Here is a 21,124-nt window from a genome sequence, read left to right on the forward strand (position 1 = left end):
CCCAGTAAGCATTTGGAGTTGATCTCACAACACTTTTTTGTAAACCTTGCTTTTAAATGCAGATTTGTGGACCTGTTTTGCACATATTTAATGTGTGTGTTTGTGTGTATATATACACACACACATATAGTAACACATACAGTAACATCCTAATGTTATGTACATGTTCTAGCCAAATCTGGCAAAGGTTAGCTCTTTTTGAGAAAATTCTTGGATTTGGTCCACTTTGCATGGAAGCTGGTATGATACAAAGCCTGCATGTGTTACCAATAAAACTTTCACATTATAATCAAAATTACAAATATCAGCCTGGGCAATACTGGTTAAATTTCCTAGTGTGATGTGAAAAACTAATCTTCGGGAAAGCTTACGCAGTTCAGTAATCAAGCTTAATTGTCTATTGTTTTGTTGCATTGTAACTTTCAAAAGAAATTAAGATGAACCTTCATTTTTAAATATTCATAATGCTTTTTCTGTTTTATTAAACTTATTTCTCATATATTTGATGAGCTGATTGGCTATTGTATGAAGTGTAATTGGATCCATACAATTTCCTTGAAGTATTCTTGTCTAGGACAAAAATTGGTGAGCTTGTCCCAAATAATATTGTTTGATGGATTGCATTAAATAAGTACCTTTAATTAGAATAACAAATGACAAAGCAACCCCCCTCTGAACAGATCCTGCCAAGAAAATCCTGTGATAGGTTTGCCTTAGGGTATCATAAGTAGAACCTATTTGAAGCCACACACATCAGCCAAGATTTGGAACTTCAAATACCTTGAACAGATTAGGCCCTTTTCTGTTAACAGAAGTTTTGTTGGATTCTACATACTTAGAAAATGAGTCCAAAGTGAATACGCTACTTTTGTAGATAGTTAAGGTTTTCAATGTTTCTGAAATGTTTTCAGAGGCATATGCACATTCCATGTACAAGTAGTCCCCAAGTTACAAACATCTGACTTGCAAACAACTCACAGTTAAGGGGGTAAGACAACAGGAAGTGAGAAAAATCTACCCCTTGGAAGGGAAATTCACTCCTAGAAGACATCATGGGGGGAAAGTGTCTCCGCTGAAGCTTTATCACTGATCCTTTTTTCCAGAACAAGCCAAATTCTTCAAAATTGAATTATCACAGGGACAGAAAGTGCAGTGACATCAAAACAAACACCATAGGAATGTTAACCCTTTCCTATGCTATCAAAAGCTCTAGATATAGATAGATATAAATATAGATGTATAAATATAGATATAGATATATTTGTAATTGCTGACTATCTCTATTTTACACTTTCCAATGTTTATTATTCAACTGTTTATGGGCCTCTTCACACTGGCTTTCTGAATCCCCATGCATAGTGGCGAACCTAGCAACCTCCATTGGGGGGCATGGGGAAGCTGTTGTCACTGCATTGCATGGAAGCGTTAATCTCCACTGCTCCAAGGCAACATGGGAATCCCCAATAGAAGTAGTAGTATGTTGTGTAATGGGAATCGGTGGGCTCCCTGCTTAAAGGGGTGGCAAAGTGGAGCATGGCAGTGATTATTCCCCCATCTGATGAGGTCGCAACACTCCTTTTTTGGGGGGAGGGGTGTTTTCTGAATTTAAAAACTCAGATCCTCTACATAGATGTTTGAATAGATTTTGGATGGCATAGATGTGCTTCTGTCCTTGTGAGGAGAATCTCTGCCTGCAGAGGGGCTGCAAGTATACTCACAGAAGGTTTGCATACAACATGATGCTTCCTGCAATACTCTTAGTGTAAATAAACCCCAAAATGGAAAGTATCAGGATCAAGGATGGCTGCTGTCTTGAATTCATTTGAACTAAAAACCCTTGGATTCAACAAATCTAAAGCCCTAAAGATTCATAACTCTATACCTAAATGAAAGCTAGGCACTGGAATGAAAGCTAAGCATTTCGTGATTGGTTTATCACCAAATAGATAGTTAGGCAAAAAGGCAATCATTTGCACAATACCATCCCCAGATATAGCCAGTGTATTCATCTTAGCCAGCGGCAAGCTGATAGGATGCTGGAGACTGTGGTGCCCATTCATGCTCATATTAATATGCTATTCTCCAAAAAGAAATCATAGTTTGAAACTATCCCCCCTTTTAAGAGCAGCCTCTTATTTCCCACCCTCCCCTTTCATTCAAGACATAATAATAATAATGTTTGCTTACCCGTTTCTCCTTGGGGCTCGTAGTTACATTATCACTGATAATAGATACATATTAAGGTCCTTTCTACACTGCCATGTAAAATCAAGCTTATCTGATTTGAACCAAATTATATGGCAGTGTAGACTCATATAATCCAAAGCAAATAATGTGGATTATGTGATTTAATAATATGGATTACATGGCAGTGTAGAAGGACCCTAGATCAAGCACCTCTGATCTCACACATTTCTTCAATATCACAAGTGCCCTAATTTGCACATTGTGGTCCCACTACAGGCCCGTAGCCAGGATTTCGTTTCGGGGGGGGCTGAATTTTTTTTCAGGGGGGGTTTCGGGGGGGGCTGAGTTTCGGGGGGGGGCTGAGTCTGAGTGAAAGAGGGTCTAGCCTAGCAAACCTTTTGTATCATTACCCCAATACCCCCATGCATATGGGATATATTGAGTATGGTGATCGGATCATGATATGAATAAACATAACAGTTTAAATAATGCACCATTAAGGCCTTTTCGCGAACCACCATGAAAATTTCGGGGGGGGCTGAAGCCCCCCGAGCCCCCCCCCCTGGCTACATGCCTGTCCCACTATCATACCTCATAACCTTGCCTACTGTTGATTAATATTTTTAGTACAATTCTGCAATTTCAACTTTTAAAACCAAAAAAAAAGTGAACATAACTATAACACGTAAAATAAAAGGAAAATTAATAACTAAGAAGTAGCAAAGTAGTGAGAAGAGAACAGGAAAATTCCACCCCTTGACCTCATGTTACTGCCCGAATGCAAGGACAGAAGCGAAAGGGACCTATCCCACCAAGACAGGCAGTAGAAATGTTGCAAGCTTGGGAGCGAACGCCAGGTTTTACCATTAATAGCTATGAATGGGAGAATCATAGGGAGGAGGCAGATAGGCAATAAGATGCAAATGGATCTCCTCACTCATCTTCCACTTCTTCCTATAGCCCTAAAAGATAATATATACATACAACCAATTCACAGATTTATAGGACTTTGAGATGATTGCCTCTTTGCCATCCAGTTCCCTCTTTTGTCCTATCCTGGTCCTTTTCTATTTATGCTGCTCTTATATTTCTTATGGCAGAATTTGTTTGAGTCTGTGTTTAGTTTTGTGCCTTTTTATTATTTGTATTGCTGTCACATCAAGTTGTATACAGCACTGCTAAGCTATGTATCAGGATGCATTGTGCATCCTGCTTTGCCTGGCTTCTGGCGAGGAAAGAGGGAACAGCGGGGTGAATTTGTTGCCCTGTGCACAGCTCCCTCTTTGCGAAACTTTCCCCATCACACGAGGAAGGCATCGCCCTCACAGGGAAGCCCTTGCAGGCTCCATTTAAACCAGCACAAGGGAAGCCTTCCGTGTTAGGGTGAAAACATCTGGCAATGCTTTCACCTCAGTTGGGAGCATAGCCTATGCCAGAAGTCACACAATATCATGTGATGTCTAGCATTGGCCTTTGTCACACAGACAGGGCAAATGCATCACAGGACGCTGATTTCACCACATCTGATGAGATTTTAGGACAATTAGGAATCATTCACAGATGGACTCTTCCTTATTCCCAAAATTGACATACTTATCGGTGCTGACATTTTTATCAATGCACCAACACAAGCCATTGCTAAAGACAGTTCTCATGGCTACATCATTTTGTATGTAGAATGGCAGTACCTTGAGTATAAATCAGCTTTCATTTATGAAAACATATCTTGTTCGCTCACATTCAGAAACCAAAAGAACAGAAAAAATAACTGCATGTGTTCAATCTGGACAGCAGGCAGATTGCTCACTGGAGCACCATACAGGGAGCACACCACCCCCCTGCTTTGTCAACTCCACTGGCTGCCGGTCCATTTCCAAGAACAATTCAAAGTGCTGGTTTTGGCCTATAAAACCCTATACGGCTCGGGCCCAGCTTACTTATCCGAACGTATCTTCCCTCTACGTTCTGCCTCGTAATTTAAGATCCACCGAGGAGGCCCTGCTCTCCATCCTACCGGCCTCACAAACGCATCTGGTGGGGACGAGGGGCAGGGTAACCCCCTGCTTGTGGAATTCGCTCCCTCCTTTCCTTTAGGAAAAAACTGAAATCATGGTTTTGGAACCAGGCTTTTGGCCAGCAGGCACAACGGCACTTTGGACATTGAACTGAACCATATGATGATTGTTATGATAATGGAAACGCCTATATGACTGTATAATTAATTGTATTGTTTTAATCTATTATGTATTTATGGTTTTATATTGTGTTATATTGTGATATTGCAGTGTCGAATTGTTGCCAGTGTTAGCCGCTCTGAGTCCCCCCTCGGGGGTTGAGAAGGGCGGGGTAGAAATGTTGTAAATAAATAAATAAATAAATGGAAAGTCTGCAAATGTACATATATCCAGTCTGCTTAAATCCCATAAAAATCAAAGAAGCCTAAGTGAAGAAAGTAAGTCAAAAATTTTAAATAGTAAAAGTAAATTGCCTTAAAATCCAACTTGCTAGTTCCAACTATTATAGACAAACTGAAACAATTCGTGTGACTTAGAAATGTTGATTTACCATTCACCATTTACTTCACTGGGTTGAAAATTCATAGTCTGGCTGAAAATAGCAGTTAATTAGGGCAAATTTTACCTGGAGATATGCACATTTAATTATTGTCCACTTTGAAATAGAGGTGCTTCCCCCCCCCCCCCCCCCCACACACACATACTGTTTCTGTACTTTCTTTTTAAACACACCCAAAACCTGGTAGGGAGTTGTATTCCCAAGGAAGACTCCAACACACAGTTAATTATTCTGAGGTTGCAAGTCCTTCAAAGAATACTACTATTTAGTAAAGTAGAAAATGTCTCATTCTGCAACAAGGACAGCTACCACAAATAGTAAGCTTAATACGGAAAAAAAGAGTGAAATCGTATCTTTGTGTTGATTGTAAATTATTAAATAAAAGTAATGGAGCCGTGCATACAAAGTTCCTTTTTAAAGCCTCTTCTAAATGGGTGCCTCCGAAAGCTATGGCTCAAGAAAAATCCTCTTCATAAAGTATTTAACAGATTTGCTGATCACCCCTTGAAATAAATATTTGGAATCCATTAAGTTAATACATGAGTTTTGCCTTTTAAAAAAAGCAGATTACTTTCATGCTGTTTGTACATTCCAGCTGTCATTAGAGAAAGAGAAAAACATTAATGCATTTCTCATGCACTAAAGGGAAAATAGGTTGTTTTGTTTGTATTTTGATAAGTAGAATAATTTACTATGTGCTTCTAATGGTGAGTTTACATATTTGCATTGGTGTCCTGGGACAATAAATCCTGTTTAATATGTATTTCCAAACTTTCAGTAATTTCAGTGAGGCCATTAGTGCCTATAACAAGAAGATGTTATCCCATCCCTGTTTATATGGGGGAAAGTGTTCTTCTTGTTTTATTAGCAATTACTCTGTTGTCAGCAGGTGTGGGAGGGTTGCAGCCTTAAGCCCTGACAAAGTTAAAAAGTACTCACCAGTTTAAATAAAGCGGCCTTATTTCCATAGCAAATTCTTGAAAAACGACACATATTTTTTAGAAGCTGGAGGTCAAGTATATCTCAACCCATGGGAACCACTGTGTTTTCTTAACTCATGCTGATTTTTATGCAACAGTTTACTGAGATCTAAGCCAATGCAAACCTCTTTCTCAAGGCTGTCTTTGGTCCCATTGACACTGCCATTTAATGAATGTAGTTTAAAACTGCATTATATGGTCAGTGTAGATTCATGTAATCAGTTAAATGCAGTTAAATGGCATTATGAATCTACACTGACCATATAATGCAGTTTCAAACTGTGTTAGAGCGCAGTGTTGATGGGATCTGGGATAACCTTGCTGCTGCTACTGATTATTATTGTTGTTTCTATTATAATTATATTTATTACCCACCTCTTCCTATGATGTAGGCAGGAACAACAAAAATAGCTAGGTGGCAGCTAAAATTCGGAACATCAATTAAAATACATAACCAGTTAAAAGAACATACATATTAAAACCATCAGTTCAGAATAAAAGTTATAATTTAAATATCATCTGGATCGGTCATTCCACAATTTGGGGGGTGAGGCTAAGGACAAAGTCCTCTGAGGGCCCTGCTACACATGCATTATAACCCGGGTTAAATTGGGTTAAAAGGGGCAGTGGCAAAATGACATTTAGCCAAAATACGAGAGCAATCAAGAAGAATCAAGTTTAAAGGCTGGAAAACACGTGTTTAAAAGCAGCCCTTTAAACCTGGTTCCTCCTGAGAAACACACATTTTCCCATGCCTGTGGAAAGCTGCAGGCATGGAAGACATATGTCTTCCTTCCCTCCCGCCTGTCTGAACTCCATCCTGTCTGTCCGTCCCCGTCCCCCCCTCGCTTTCCCTCTCAACTTACTGGAGGAAGCCTTCCATGCAGCCCTTCAGCCTTTGCCTTTGCCTCTCTCCATCCTCGCTAGGAGAAATCCCCCTCCCCTACCCAAAGCCCTCTTTCTCCTCTTCCAAGGATGGGACAGATAGGTAGAGGGAGGCTCCAGGCCTAGGGAGAAGTCTTCTCCCAGTAAGTCTAAACTCCGTGGCTTTACAAAGATGGTGTCCAGATACTCACTCCTGCTGGTCCTGCCAGTCTCCCCCTCCCTGCACTCCATTTTTCCTCCTGCACTTACGATTCCAAGAGAAAGTGGGATTTAAAATCCCAATTCCTGTTGGATTTTTTTACTTCAAAGTATGCACCTGTGTGATTTTTTGTCACTAATGGAAAATGTAACAAATGGATAAATGCTTTAAGAACTACAAAATTTATAAGAAAAATTGTAAATTTTGTTTCAAAACGCAGATTTTAAAAATGAGAACAAAGTGACATCATTTTGAGAGTTGTATTCCAGGTTTGTTCACTGTAGAGGGTGAGATATTTAAAAGTACGTGTAGCTTTTCTCCTGCAAAGGGAAAAGCAACTTGAGGAAGGGATGTTTTGCATCAAACAACAGAGGAAAGCAAAATGGTTATCAGGGTGGTCTTCTCCCTCTCCATTCTTTAGCCCAAAATTGAGGCAGCGTTTGCAATGGCTGCTGGGACTTTCAAGTCAGCAGTCAGAATTTGCTTTGGCACTGAGTCCAAACTTTCATCAGTTCTACACAAATGACCTCATCATACGGGCCACTGGAATTGCCACGCATCATGGCAAAACTGGTAGTGCCCAACAGGAGGCAGGGGAGCCCATTGTCTCATGCCCCACATTGTCCAACTTACCCTTGGCCCCATTCCCTGGGAGAAACATCAGCCACCCAGCTTCCCCCTGTCGATCCAATACAATACAGCATGCTGTGGTTCATCTTTACTTTTGTAATGGAGTCCTATCAGAAGGAGCTCTACGTTGTGGGATGGGAGTGGGTGGTCTTTGTCACAAAAGTAAAGACAGAGTGGTACATGCTGCCAAAAAGTACCGCATCTAATGAGGTCAGTGCTTTATAATGCATTTTGAAGCCAGCTCGGGGGAAGAGTGACCACAAAACAGCCCCCCCCCCCAATGCAGGGGAGATCCAATTTTGTAGAGGCTGTCCAGCCAAGAATACTGCAGTTCCAGGGTCCTTTTCTGATACGTATTCAGCAGATACTGTGGCCACCATCCCAGCATCGAATCAATTCATGGGGTTTTTGTGTAGGCACTGCACAGTGAAAACAACTGCCAAACTGGATTATGAAAGGGATAACTTCATAAAATTCAAACTAAAATCCAAAATAAAATTCAAACTAAAATTCAAATTCATAATTATTAGAATATCACACACACTGACCAAAGTCATAATGTTTGCTTTTTACCTATACGGCACAAAGAGCTGTGAGGCTTCAGACCGATGAAGAAACTGTTTTATGAATTAATTTAGGAACTACCTAAAGGGATTGTAATTATTATTGTGATTATGATTATTCTTCTTCAGGCACTGGAAAGGTTTTTTAACTATGAAATGTCCAGGGAGAGAATTTCATGCACACAGTGTGTACTCCTGTGTACAAATGCAAGCCATTTAAAAGGGGCAGTAAGTACTGAATGTCATCTGAATGTCAAGCAAAACCTATGACTTTATTTGCTATACTATCTTGCCACGATTTCCTGTAAGCAGGCATTCTCATTATCATTATCATCATTATCTTCATCAAACATTTCCATAATAACAAGTCCTTGCTAGGTACATAAATATAAGACCAAACTTATTTCTGCACAGCGGGATTTGAATATAAAAAACTGCTGTAAAATAACACTGCAGAGAGAAGCACAGTTTGATGGAGCAGAAAGAATGGCTGTTGGGGAGAGTAAACTATAGCAGTCAGCACTCAATAGGTGAATATGGAGAGAGTCAAGAAAGCTTTTGTAGACTTTTAGGTCAGATTTAATTGACACAAAAAGAGATAGGTTGAGAAAGAAAAGGAGAAGGTTTTTCAGGTACATTTGATATAATAAAAGAAGACATAGTGGTTGGCTGCAGGACAGGGAACAAAGGTGAGAAGCAAGTGAGGTCCATCAGAACAGAGAGAAAGAAAAGAACAAAGGTTATGCTGTGAACATCAGATTCTTTCTTCTGCCTATTAAAGATAGTTGCCCAGTGGAGAAGTATACTCCATTTCAGTAACAGCCAGGTTTCTGCTCTACTGCCAGGACTTTTCCACCTATAGCCATTTCATTAAAGATAGACTTTTGCGGACACGTGCCTTGTGTAGACAGTGAGGATTAAGGCATTTTCAAGATTCAGGCAGGAGAGAAAAGAAATTTGAAGAAGAATGAGGTTATTGCCATCTTTTTAATCATTCTTTCAGGAGCATTAAAAAGGATTGTCTCATGGAGCACAAGGTAGACTCTAGCCATCAGTTCCAAACCTAGGCCAACAGTAGGTCAGCCAACAAAACGAGCAAAAAAAAAAGGCTTCAGGGTAGGTTGCATAAGACTCAAGATGCTCTAAAGTAGTGGTTCTCAACCTGTGGGTCCCCAAATGTTTTAACCTTCAACTTGCAGAAATCCTGGGTGGAGCCTCCTCCTCCTCACCGCCTCTGCTGTTCTGGCCTTGGAGGCCCCTTGGAACCTCAGCCCAGACTGGCAGCGCCATCAATGGCACCCAAGGGGCCTCTGAAGCTGGGAGTAGCCCGGGCAATGAGGAGGAGGAGGCTGCCCCTGAGTGGGTAGTGCCTCCTCCTCCTTGCTGCCTCTGCAGCTCTGGCCTTGGAGGTCCCTTGAGCACGGTTGATAGCACTGCCAGGGTGGGCTGAGGCCTGCGAGGAAGGAGCGGGGAGCAGTGGAGATGGCAAGGAGAAGTGCCTAACTCCCCCTCCTCTTCCTCCTCCTCTTCCTCCTCCTTCCTCCTCCCTCTCATGGCTCGGGGGGAGGGCGAGTTCTCAGAAAGCAAACCGCGAAGCGGCGAAGGAACACTATACTGTTGTTTTAACATTGTATTTTATGTTACATGTGTAGACGGAGGTTGTTGTTATAACTTTATGTGACTTGTTTTATACTTTTGTACCATTTTTACCTGTTGTATTTTATTTGTGCACCCTGGAGTACCTTGCATGCCGCCCTGTGTCCCTTGAGGGAGATGGTGGCAGGATATAAATAAAGTTTATTTATTTTATTTATTTAAACTGGCTGGGATTTCTGTAGGCCAAAACACCTGGGCCCCATAGATTGAGAACCACTGCTCTAGAGATTATATCAGTCCCTCCAAAGATATTGTGTTACACCCCCATCATCCCTAGCCACCATGTTAGATTGAGATGCTGTGGTTTGAATCTGAAATATAAGGAGATAAATGGTTTGCTGATAGCTGTAGGCTTTCAGACTCCTTGTGTGGAGGTTAAAAGTAAGGAGGCAGAACCCTGTTTCCAATGGCCCTGTTGATCCACTCAACCTTCTTGTATTGAAGGGGGAGATCTGAAGCCAGCATATTATATTCGCATTTGCTTGAATAGAATAGAAATCTTTGCATAGTCAGGAGCCCTCCTTTATCTGGCTTCCAGGTCATACAGAAGCTTCAAGCAAATGCAAATTGAATTCCCATCCAGGCTGAGTCACTCGGAGCTCTACCCATTTTTAGTTCTCACACAAATGTTTATGATGAATAATTGCTAACTGCATGCCTTGTAGAATTTGTGGTACTCTCCAACTCCTGATTTGGCAGAGCCAGTCCTACAGAATCCTCCATTCTCCCACTTTTTCAACTCCTTTTAAAATGTCCCAGTGTATTTCTGATTTTCACATTATCCATTGACCTCAGCTTACTTCCATGGTGCAAACTGAGTCCAATATGCAAAAGCAGGTGGAAGAGGAGGGGTTTCACAAACTGGTGAAGCATCTTCTAGCCTGTCTGCTCTTTCTCATTAATAACTGTTGCCCTCTTGATCACCGTCTACTGTTGCTTGGCCACTTGTGTTCCAGTTTTCATCTGTGAAATGTCAGAGAGTATGATTTATTAGCCAGCCAGACTTTTGGCACAAGAATGCTTTAGGTACAAAAGGTAGGTCTGCAGAGGGCATTTTCCAGGCACATATAAGAAAAAGAGTTGTCCTGTGCTTGATTAATAAAAGGAGTGATTTGTATTAGGTTAGATTTGAATGAGCTTCTTCTACAGAATTCTTTATTTCTTGGTGCTTTATGGATCCCAGTGTTCAGACCCATTGATGAGTTCATCCCCATCTGATTAGGATCTAATGTAAAATAGCCCTTGTTGCCTAATCCATGTTCTGGGCTATTAAATTGTCTGGAAGGCAAGTGAGAATTTTATTGAACCATATATTTATGGCAGTGTTTGACATTCAACTCATATCAGAGAGGCCAAAGTCTTATATCACTACTATATGTTTCTTCTTTGAATGTTGGATATATCTTTTTCAGATCTTGGGATAAAATAGAGTTCTGTTCTTTCCTAGCTAAAACTTTATCATACTGTTAACAGCAGATACGCTTCTGCAACCCAGCTCAACCAGCTTGCCCCACAGTATCAAGTGTTTCCAACTTCTTTTGTTTTGATTATACCTACATATTCATGAATTCGCATCCCTCTCTCCTGATATATGTTAAGTTTCCCTTCCTATCATCTTCCTTGTGTCACTCCCTTTTTCTTTCCCTCTGGTCACAGGTCACATCCACTTTCATGCAACATTTCAGAAACTGGATTTTGCCTTTCTCCACTGAGGCATTTTTATTATTATTCAGGAATTACAATTAAAGTACTGGGGTGCTTTAGCAATACTATGATATCATTGTTATTGTTTTAGTATGAGCATTTCTCTTTCCCTAGCTTGGTTTTTATTGAATCTGTGTCTTGGGAACAATAATTGTGTTTACTGGGTGACCATCTTTATGGGATCAAAGACAGCAGAAACACAGCCAAGTGACCAATAATTTCATTTTGGAAAGTACTGAGATAATTTAAAGTGACCTAGAGAGTATGGATATAAACTTTTAGAGAATACTCCCAAGAAATACTTCTGGGTGAAGAAAATGTTGGGTTTTAAAGGAACAAACCTGGGTCTTTTAGAGTCTCCCCCCCCCCCCCCCCCCCATTCAGATATGTCTGCTAGATAGAGGACAAGCTGCCATGGAGGACAGGAAAACCTTTGTATAAAATAATATTTGCTGTAAAGAGGCTTTGTTAACAGAGGCATGGCTGTATATTTATTTAAAAGGAAAATCAAAACCAATTTGCAAACCTCTGGGCAAAGGAAGCATTCACTTACAGAAAACATGTAAAGATTCATTCCCAAGTAGTGAGGAAGAAACAGAATGAAAAGTGGCAAGACTAGAGGTCTTGGCATGCTCTAACAAGAAATGAATTAAGATATGTGGAGGTTGTGAAGAATAATTAGTAAAGCACACTGAAGATTAAAAGTGCCATGGGCTTTAATTGGAGAAAATTAATTCTACACTTTAAGGAGTTTCAATAAACTGGCATTTTGTAATTAGGGATAGCTATAGAAAATAGAATGTAGAAGCAGTTTTGTCACAAATTGTTTTGATCTGAGGGTTGGTAATCTCTTTAAGGTTTTGTTTAATTGCAGACATTTTGAGAACAATACAGAAACAAGCTTTTTGTAACTCAGGACTCCTTATGCTACATTTGGCAGGAAAACCATGAGTCTTGAGGATATAATTTCAATCTGCAGCTTTCTTTGACAATCCATTATTTGATCTAGGAGTGTTGGTTCAAAATAATAATAATAATAATAATAATAATAATAATGTATTTGTATACCATTCTATCTCCCCGAGGGGACTCAGGGTGGTTTCAGCAAGGTAAAACATTGTGATTTTAAAACATACAGTGTAAACATTATAAAATGAAATAAAAACATAATACTATAAACCAGGGGTCCTCAAACTAAGGCCCGGGGGCGCGGATGCGGCCCTCCAAGGTCATTTACCCAGCCCTCGCTCAGGGTCAACCTAAGTCTGAAACGACTTGAAAGCGCACAACAATAACAACAACAATCCTATCTCATCAGCCAAAAGTAGGCCCACACTTCCCATTGAAATACTAATAATTTTATATTTGTTGACATTGTTCTTCATTTTAATTATTGTATTAAGTGTTTTTTGCACTACAAAAAGATATGTGCAGTGTGCATTGGAATTCATTCGTGTTTTTTTCAAATTATAATCCGGCCCTCCAACAGTTTGAGGGACTGTGACCTGGGCCTCTGTTTAAAAAGTTTGAGGACCCCTGCTATAAACAGTTAAAAATATGTAAAATTAAAGCCAGATCAGTACTAATTACCATCAACAAATTCAGTTACCAATGCCCAAATTCCAAAGTGGGCCTCAATAGCTAACAAGAGGGCTGGGCTAACAGTATCTGACATTATTTTCTATTCTGAGTGAAAAATGTCCTGAAACTATTAGTATGAGTGGATAAGGTGCAAGCATGGTCCTGTTGCACCTCAGCTGAGGTTCACCTTGCTCAAGCACTCACCAGGAAGCCCAACATAGAAATAAACAGTTTATTGAAAAAGCACACATAGTAAAAGAGTAAAAAATCCAATAGGTAAGATAAAAAGAATCTCAAAAAAACAGAGCTAAAACTCCAATACAAAGGTTAAAACATGAATATAAATTCAAGGAGCAGGGTAACCTCATGAGCTTGAATAATCCAAAGACGAGGAATAAAACATCAATTTAAGTGATCCAAGAATCAAAGAACAATACATTAGCTTGAGTTCATGGTAAAATGCCCAAGACTTAAAGCAAAACTTGACGAGGATATGACTTGGAACAAGAACCAAGGCAAGAGATCCTTACTCTAATTGCTAAATTACTTGATATAAGAAACTGAAAGCAGTTTTCCTGCTTAATAAGGACAACAATGCATGAAAGCATTCCTTCGGCCACTTTTTCCCAGCATCTTACTTGCACCTGGAATTTTTCCCATGCAGAAGAAGTCTCGCTTCTCTATCTAATCTCTCTTCCAGCCTGTCATCCTGCAAAACAGTTTCATTTTCATACAGAATCCTCTGTTCTCCCAACCAAGGAATTGCCTTCCTGTTCCAACATTCCCTCTGTCTGAACACCTTCAGAAACATCAAGGTTTGCAGGCCCTGCATCTCCAGACCCCTCATCAACATCCTCAGCTGTCTGCATTATATCAAACCCCTCCACTTCATCTTCAGCTGGCTGAGCTACAACAGGTCCCATCTGATGGTCAAAGTGGGACCTGGAACTATTTATTCCCAAGGCCTACTGCACCACTATAATAGGGTTGGGCCAATGGGGAAACAAGGGCCAGGGATGTGGGGAAAGTGCAGAACAGGACCTTGACTAGTGACGAGGATAGTGCCTGAGGCAATTCGTTTCCAGGGCCTGGAAACGAATTGGTAGCTATAATAGGGCTGGACTAGGGTTAGTTCAATGAGGTAGGGGAGGGCTGAGGAAATGATTAGGGTACAGAACGGAGACCTGTCCCCTTGGACTACTCTCAGCAAGCCAGCTAAGGAGAATGTCACTATCTAGATAAGCAACCCCTTCATTCCTGCAAATATTGGATAGGAAGAGAACTGTGGTTGCTGACAGTAAACAACTTTCTCTTCAACCTCATTCTGATAAGGCTCTTTTAACTGAGGCTATGGCATTTGTTTCACTGTGCTCTTTGCCTAAAAGAGTCACTTACAACTACAATTTTAAAATACAATAAATACCAAAAATCACAATAAAATACAAAAAATGAAAGCAACACTAAAAGCCATTTTCTAGCATCAGGCTGAAGATGTAAAGCAATCCAAAATCCTAGCGAAATGATGTTTATATTGTTTGCTTCCAATCTAAAAGAGGGGGAGCTAACTGAGCTTTCCAACAAAAGGTCCCCAACAGCCTTGGTGATGGTGCTGAAAACCTACCAACCAGGCCTCTCCAAGACAGAGGGATAGGGATCATGGACTATAAGTATGATCATAAAGCATGAGCGGCCATACATGGGATAAGGTAGCCTTTCAAATAATCGTGTTCCAAACCAGTTAGAACTGTCATGGCAGCTTTTTCTTCAGAGCAGTTCATATGAATATCCTCAGAAAGTTCAAGACTGTTGTTGTTTACAGTGGTTGTTTATTTCTACCTTTCTGGAAAGACAACTTCCAACCGGAAAATCAAAATATGAGAAGTTCAGCTCTGACCTAGTCAAAACAGACTCTATTCACAAATCACAATTACCATTTATAACGTCACTCACATAGATGCACAGATGTCAAAACAATACGTGAAGTACCTTGCCTAATATAGCACCTGCTGTGCTGTTGCTTGGTTCAAACACAAAGATACTGACAGAAGACCAAGCAGCTCAGGGCCTAGTGTTCACTTGATGTATGAAATCATTAAGTAGCTTTGAGATCTCAGGGAAGTTGACACTTTGAATATGAAGAAGGATATGGTTCTCTTCTCAGAATTCATACAGTGCTCTCCTAGTTCTGGGAAAGTGAGCCTTATCCTCTCAGAGGAGCTATATATATTATTTGATTCCAAGAGCAGGACATAAATATATTACAAAGATCAACAGACATGCAGAGCAATTGATTGGATGACAAACTTTAATATATGTTCTGTCTTCCAAACCACCAGGGTAATGTGTTGAAATTGCCTTAGCTAATTGAGGGGAAGAGATTTCCTGATCTGAATATTCATGTTGATGAAGAGAAGTAGGGTAGTCCAGTAAAATAATGATTGTTGGGCTTCAGCCCAGAAGGCTTAGATTTAAAATCCTGCTGAGCTATAAATATAGGCCATGATTTTATCATACAAGGAAGGCAAACCAGCTCTGAGTGATATTGGTACTGAAAGCCTTATTCTCTATTCTGTGTGGTCTGACATGGGAGGTCCATTGTGGCGGCAGCAGGAGTTGTTGCACTGGGTGACACCAATTCTACTGATGCCTTTGAGATGTGTAGTAGGTACACATAGAGCCTCCGGTGGTACAGCGGGTTAAAATGCTGAGCTGCTGAACTTGCTGACCGAAAGGTTGGTGCTTCAGATCTGGGGAGTGGGGTGAGCTCCTGCTGTTACCCCAGCTTCTGCCAACCTAGCAAATCAAAAACATGCAAATGTAAGTAGATCAATAGGTACCACTCCAGTGGGAAGGTAACATCGCTCCATGCAGTCATGCTGGCCACATTACCTTGGAGGAGTCTATGGACAATGCTGGCTCTTCGGCTTAGAAATGGAGATGAGCACCACCCCCAGAGTCAGACATGACTAGACTTAATGTCAAGGGGAAGCTTTTACCTTTACCTTTACCTTTACCTTTACCTTAGTAGGTACACATATTTACACCATCACCATCAAGGCAACAGCGATGCTCTCGAATGATGCAAAGATTGTGCTTTTAATATGAGGTGGGAGAAAAATAAAATTAATGGGCTACATGTGGCTCCCAAGGCCATTTTATTTCTCATGTATTGTTAAAAGCTACACTCAAGAAACATGACTTGCAAGCAGACTTTTAAGCAGCAAATTTCCTCCTGCCACATTCTGTTCAAGAGGCCAGGAAGAGAGAATGTTCTCTCTTGGATCTTTCGCCATCATAGGAATATTCCAATTTGTACTTTAAAAAAACACAAACTGGACATTTCCTATAAAACCCCTCCCTCCTGCTGACCACCTTTGAGTTAACTGTTCATTTTAAAGCCTTTAGCCCAGTGGTTCCCAACCCGTGGGCCACGGCCTACTAGTGGGCTGCAAGACCTAAAATAAGGTCATTGGCTCTAGATTATATTAAATATGGTTTTCTGTAGGCACGCAGATGGTGACTACTGGTTGGCATTTTTTCTGTATCAGAAACTAGAGCTGATGTGGTCTATCCAATGCAATTTTCTGAATCAGCACCCCCAAATAACCAAACCAAATTGAAAGTTGACCAAAAACTGATTCATAACCCTTTTGGTACTAATGTTGGAGAGTGGTCTCTGGTCAAAAAAAGGTTGGGAACCACATCTTAAGCCTCAAAAGATCCTGTAGAGAGCTCCTGGGAGGCTTTTTCCCCAAGCCAGTAATTTCTCTTAACATCCAAAATGTCCCTATTTAGTGTTACTGTATATGGTTTTATTTTTACAGTTAAAAGCAAAAACAAAATGGTTGAACTGTTTCATTCTTTACAGCAGTAAAAAATGTTTTATTTGGTGACAACGAAGAATGAGCATTGTATTCCCATGCATCTCACTCAATTTTAATTGGTCGTTTCATATTCATTCTAGAATTGCTTTTGCTAAGCAACAGTATTTTATTTAAATTTACCTGATGCCTGACAGCACGGTCTACAAATCACTACAACATTTCCTTATTTGACAGCCAAATCTGAAGTTCTGTCTTTGTGAGATTCCTACGTAGGAATAAATGTCTATACATTCTCTTTGGTTTACTTTTCTGTAGTAGCCACGTAGGTTTGCATTCCACATGCAGGCATCACAGAAGTAGGACTCTTATTTGCATAGATGATAACATGCTGGCATTCTCAAAAAAATTATTCAATGACTTTTTAATGTAGTCAATGGATTATCAGGGATTACTGAAAGAAGAAAAAAATTGAGAACATATGCTTATTTTATAGTACACAGAAGGGGCTCCCTACAGAAATTGCACTTGGACTATTAGGCAGAATGTCCATATAATGTCATCGTTGACAATTGCTAGTACCCCAGGACAACATTCAAGCCAATTTGAAGATAATTTAGCCAGATGGATGCATTTTATTTACATGAGGCTTGAATGCTAGCAGCAATGTTCCTTATTAAAATCCATTAGGATAGGTTTCTCCCTGTGAACCTCTACCTCAAATGAAGTGCTTATGCTAATCGAATTCACTGTTCAATTAGCATACAGAAGTTAGGGAAATAACCATTCCTGACAAGTTTTGGTCTATTTTGAATCAAAGGGGAACAACATGTCTTGTTGGCCAAAACATGTCCTTTTTCTAGATTTTTGTAGGGCATGTTCTATTTCTATCATTTTTCTGCATGCTTATGCAAATATTGTACATTGACAGAAGATAAAGCTTTACTTATGTTCATGACTGATATATATTATTTATCATAAATTAGCTGTCTGCAAGGATGTTACCCAGGGGATGCCCAGATGTTTTGATGTTTTACCATCCTTGTGGGAAGCTTCTCTCATGTCTCTGCATGTGGAGCTGGAGCTGACAGAGGGAGCTCAACCTGCTCTCCCCAGATTCGAACCGCTGACCTGTCAGTCAGTGGTCCTGTTGGCACAAGGGTTTAACCCATTGTGCCACTGGAGAAAGTGCCATTTGTAGTGGAGATTATACATAGAAAGTAGTGTGATGGGCACAGCAAGGCCAAAATGGTGTGATGAGGTCCAAGTGGCTTCAGCCTGACAAAAGAGACACCACAAACTGTATGCTGAAATTGCACATGTTTTAGATAACCTTCTTTATAAGAAAGCGGCACTTGTATACCTAAAGTTGCTTTACATCCAAAACAGTATCCTAGCTAAGGATGTATGTGAGCAATTGTAATGTCGCCATATTCTCTAACACCAGGTACCAGGAACTTAAGAATTGTTTTCATGAAGAAAGATAAAGATGTTTCATACCCCATTATGAATATGCATATTTTCTACTTTACTGCACATAAGTCAGTGGATTTCTTTTCCAACAAAATGAAAGCCATAGCAAACACTAGACATGACAGCTTGTGTTATACTGGCACATCACTTGTTTCATTTTATCCTCCACAAGGTCATTTGAGAACCCTATGGAGAGCTCGACTCCCAGAACCAAAAAGATCTCGCATTATCTTCCGTTTATTTCCATCATTTGTCTTTGGCACAGTGCGGCCTATTTTCCGACTCAGAAGATGTGTGGGTTTGTGCCTGAGAAGTTTCATTCCAGTAGATAAGTCCTGCTGAACCAATATGCCACTCTGCCTGAGTTATCTGGCACTGGCTCCTCATTCAAAAAAGGGCTTGTGGCAGCTCATGGTGGCATTTTGCCTCCAAGCTGCAATCAAGAATAATTCAGGAGGCAGTAGATGAAACTGGGCGACATCATAAGCATTTGAACAGAACCATTACTGCTCTGTTATAGGAGAAAAGCAAAATTAGCATTTCCCCGTGCTCATTATAAATTTAAGAAATGAGGTAAAATGCAGCATGGTTTCAAAGAGAGGAAAGTGCTTGCTCATGTGAAATCTTCCCCTGCAAGGACAGTGACAGTTTTGATAGATCTGCTGTAGGAATTAGATATTAATAACCATGGGTACTTATTTTAATGCTGTGATGGAGCACACTGTATACAATCGAATTGAATAAATATTTTTTCAGTGTAACAGTATTATCAGAAAGGGATCCCAGCAGGGCTAGGGGTTTTTTTTATTACGGTACTTTCATCAAGCATTGGAAATATTATTTTAGCTATGCAGACGCAAATGTTTCCTTCTATTATTCATGAACAGATATTGCTTATTCTTAGCTTTCACTCAGCTCAATTGAAAGTGTAAAAAGATTTTTTGCATAAAAATATACTTTACAAAAGTAATTAAGCAGTGAAATTTCCCATGCCCATGCCTGTAATAGCTTATACAAGAAATGTAGTGTTGATATGAATATTAACTATGTAATTTCCCTTAGCCATTAGGAATAACATAAGTGATTGTCTTATGCCACACCATTTTGCATGCTATCTACAGAAAATCTGTATCTTTATTAATTCTACTGTCTCTGTTTTGCTGTTTATTTTTGTTGGCTTTGTATAAAAGGGCAATGATCTGGAATCATTGTGCTCAACAAACTAAATAACAGTATAGAAAAAACATTATTTTAAAAAAATCAGGTGCACAGGATTGCTAATTAGAATTCTGAATTGGAGTTTAAGCATACTTTAAATAAAGTCAGGAAACCCCACTTGATGAAGCAACAGGAAAGGTGAGGAAGAGAAAAGAAAAAAAATATGAGTATGCATCTCTAAAGCATAGAGGTAGACTCATAGAATCATAGAGTTGGAAGAGACCTTGTGGGCCATCCAGTCCAACCCCCTGCCAAGAAGGAGGGAAATCACATTCAAAGCACCACTGACAGATGGCCATCCAGCCTCTGTTTAAAAGCCTCCAAAGAAAGAGCCTCCACCACACTCCAGAGCAGAGAGTTCCACTGCTGAACAGCTCTTACAGTCAAGGTCTTCCTAATGTTCAGATGGAATCTCCTTTCTTGTAGTTTGAAGCCATTGTTCTGCATCCTAGGTACATTACATCTGCCTACTTGCTTGAATATAGAATCATAGATCCATAGTTAAAAGAGACAGAAAGGGCCATCTAGTTCAATTCCTTGTCCTCCAGGAATGCATAATTAAGACATTATTAAAGATGCCCATCTGAACTCTGCTTAAAGACCTCCAATGGACAGTCCATTGCCCAAAGCACTCTATTCCTACTGGACAGCTCTTATAGTCAACAGGTTCTTCCTAATGCTTAGGTGGAAACTCCATTCTTGTAATTTAAATCCATTGCTTTGTACTCTAGTTTGTACAGCAGCAGAATACAATCTCACTCCATTTTCTAAATGCTGTATATACACAAATATAAGCCAGGTTTTTCAGCCCTTTTTTAAGGATGAAAAAGCCCCCTTCAGTTTATATTTGAGTGAAGGTCATGGTGGGAAGGCGTGGGGTTGAAAGAAGCCCTTCTTTCAGCCCCACGCCTTCCCACCAAGACCCTCCCCTCTCCGCAATGTGCCGAGAGGGGAGAAGAGAGCGCGTGCCTTTCTCTCCCCAGTCCTTCCCACTTCTTCCCTTCCCACCTCAATTTTCCCCATTTTTCCAGCACCCTTTTCCCACCCTAGCAGAGGCGGCCCTAGGTAATTTTCAAAGGTAAGCAAACATTATTTTGGCGCCCCCCCCCCCCAACCAATCACTGAAAAATAAAACATAGAAGGTAGAGGTGAATAAAAGAGTTACCTTACAAACCAGAAATTTACTTACAACATTATGTTCATATAGTTACATTACCTAGAATTAACACAAATTAACTTTTTTTAGAATGCAAATATTTTATTAAACTTAGCAACAATTTTAAGTTTTTGTTGTTATTTTTGGTCTACAAGTACTACACAAAGGTTTATTGGTCATGCTGTCTCTTCAAAAGATTTTTCAGATTAGGGTCTTGCTAATAACAGAGAACTCAAACCCATGCTTGTTGGGTCTGTCAATCAGATTTGTTTTGGAGAACGCAGCCCTAGGAGAATAGACACCTCCTTTTTAAGAAAGCGAACTCTTGTCCTTCAAAAGTGCCATGCCAGCCTGGACCATTGCAATGGGTGTGGTAACACGGCCAGCATCTGGCCCCTTCACTTGACTGGATACTTTAACATCCAGGTTTTTTTTTAACACAAATAAACTTGAACACTTTTAAAATTAAAAAGATATTTTTCTGGCTTTCAATTTTG

General features: G+C 40.1%; 1 protein-coding gene across 6 annotated transcripts in view; it reads left to right on the plus strand.

The window, feature by feature from the left end:
• The window catches only part of EPHA6 (EPH receptor A6), a 524,480-nt gene that overhangs the window by 477,972 nt on the left and 25,384 nt on the right, over positions 1-21,124 (plus strand). The gene's annotated exons all lie outside the window — the stretch shown is intronic.

The sequence above is a fragment of the Anolis sagrei genome, chromosome 3 (assembly GCF_037176765.1).
Source record: "Anolis sagrei isolate rAnoSag1 chromosome 3, rAnoSag1.mat, whole genome shotgun sequence".
Taxonomy (NCBI): Eukaryota; Metazoa; Chordata; class Lepidosauria; order Squamata; family Dactyloidae; genus Anolis; species Anolis sagrei.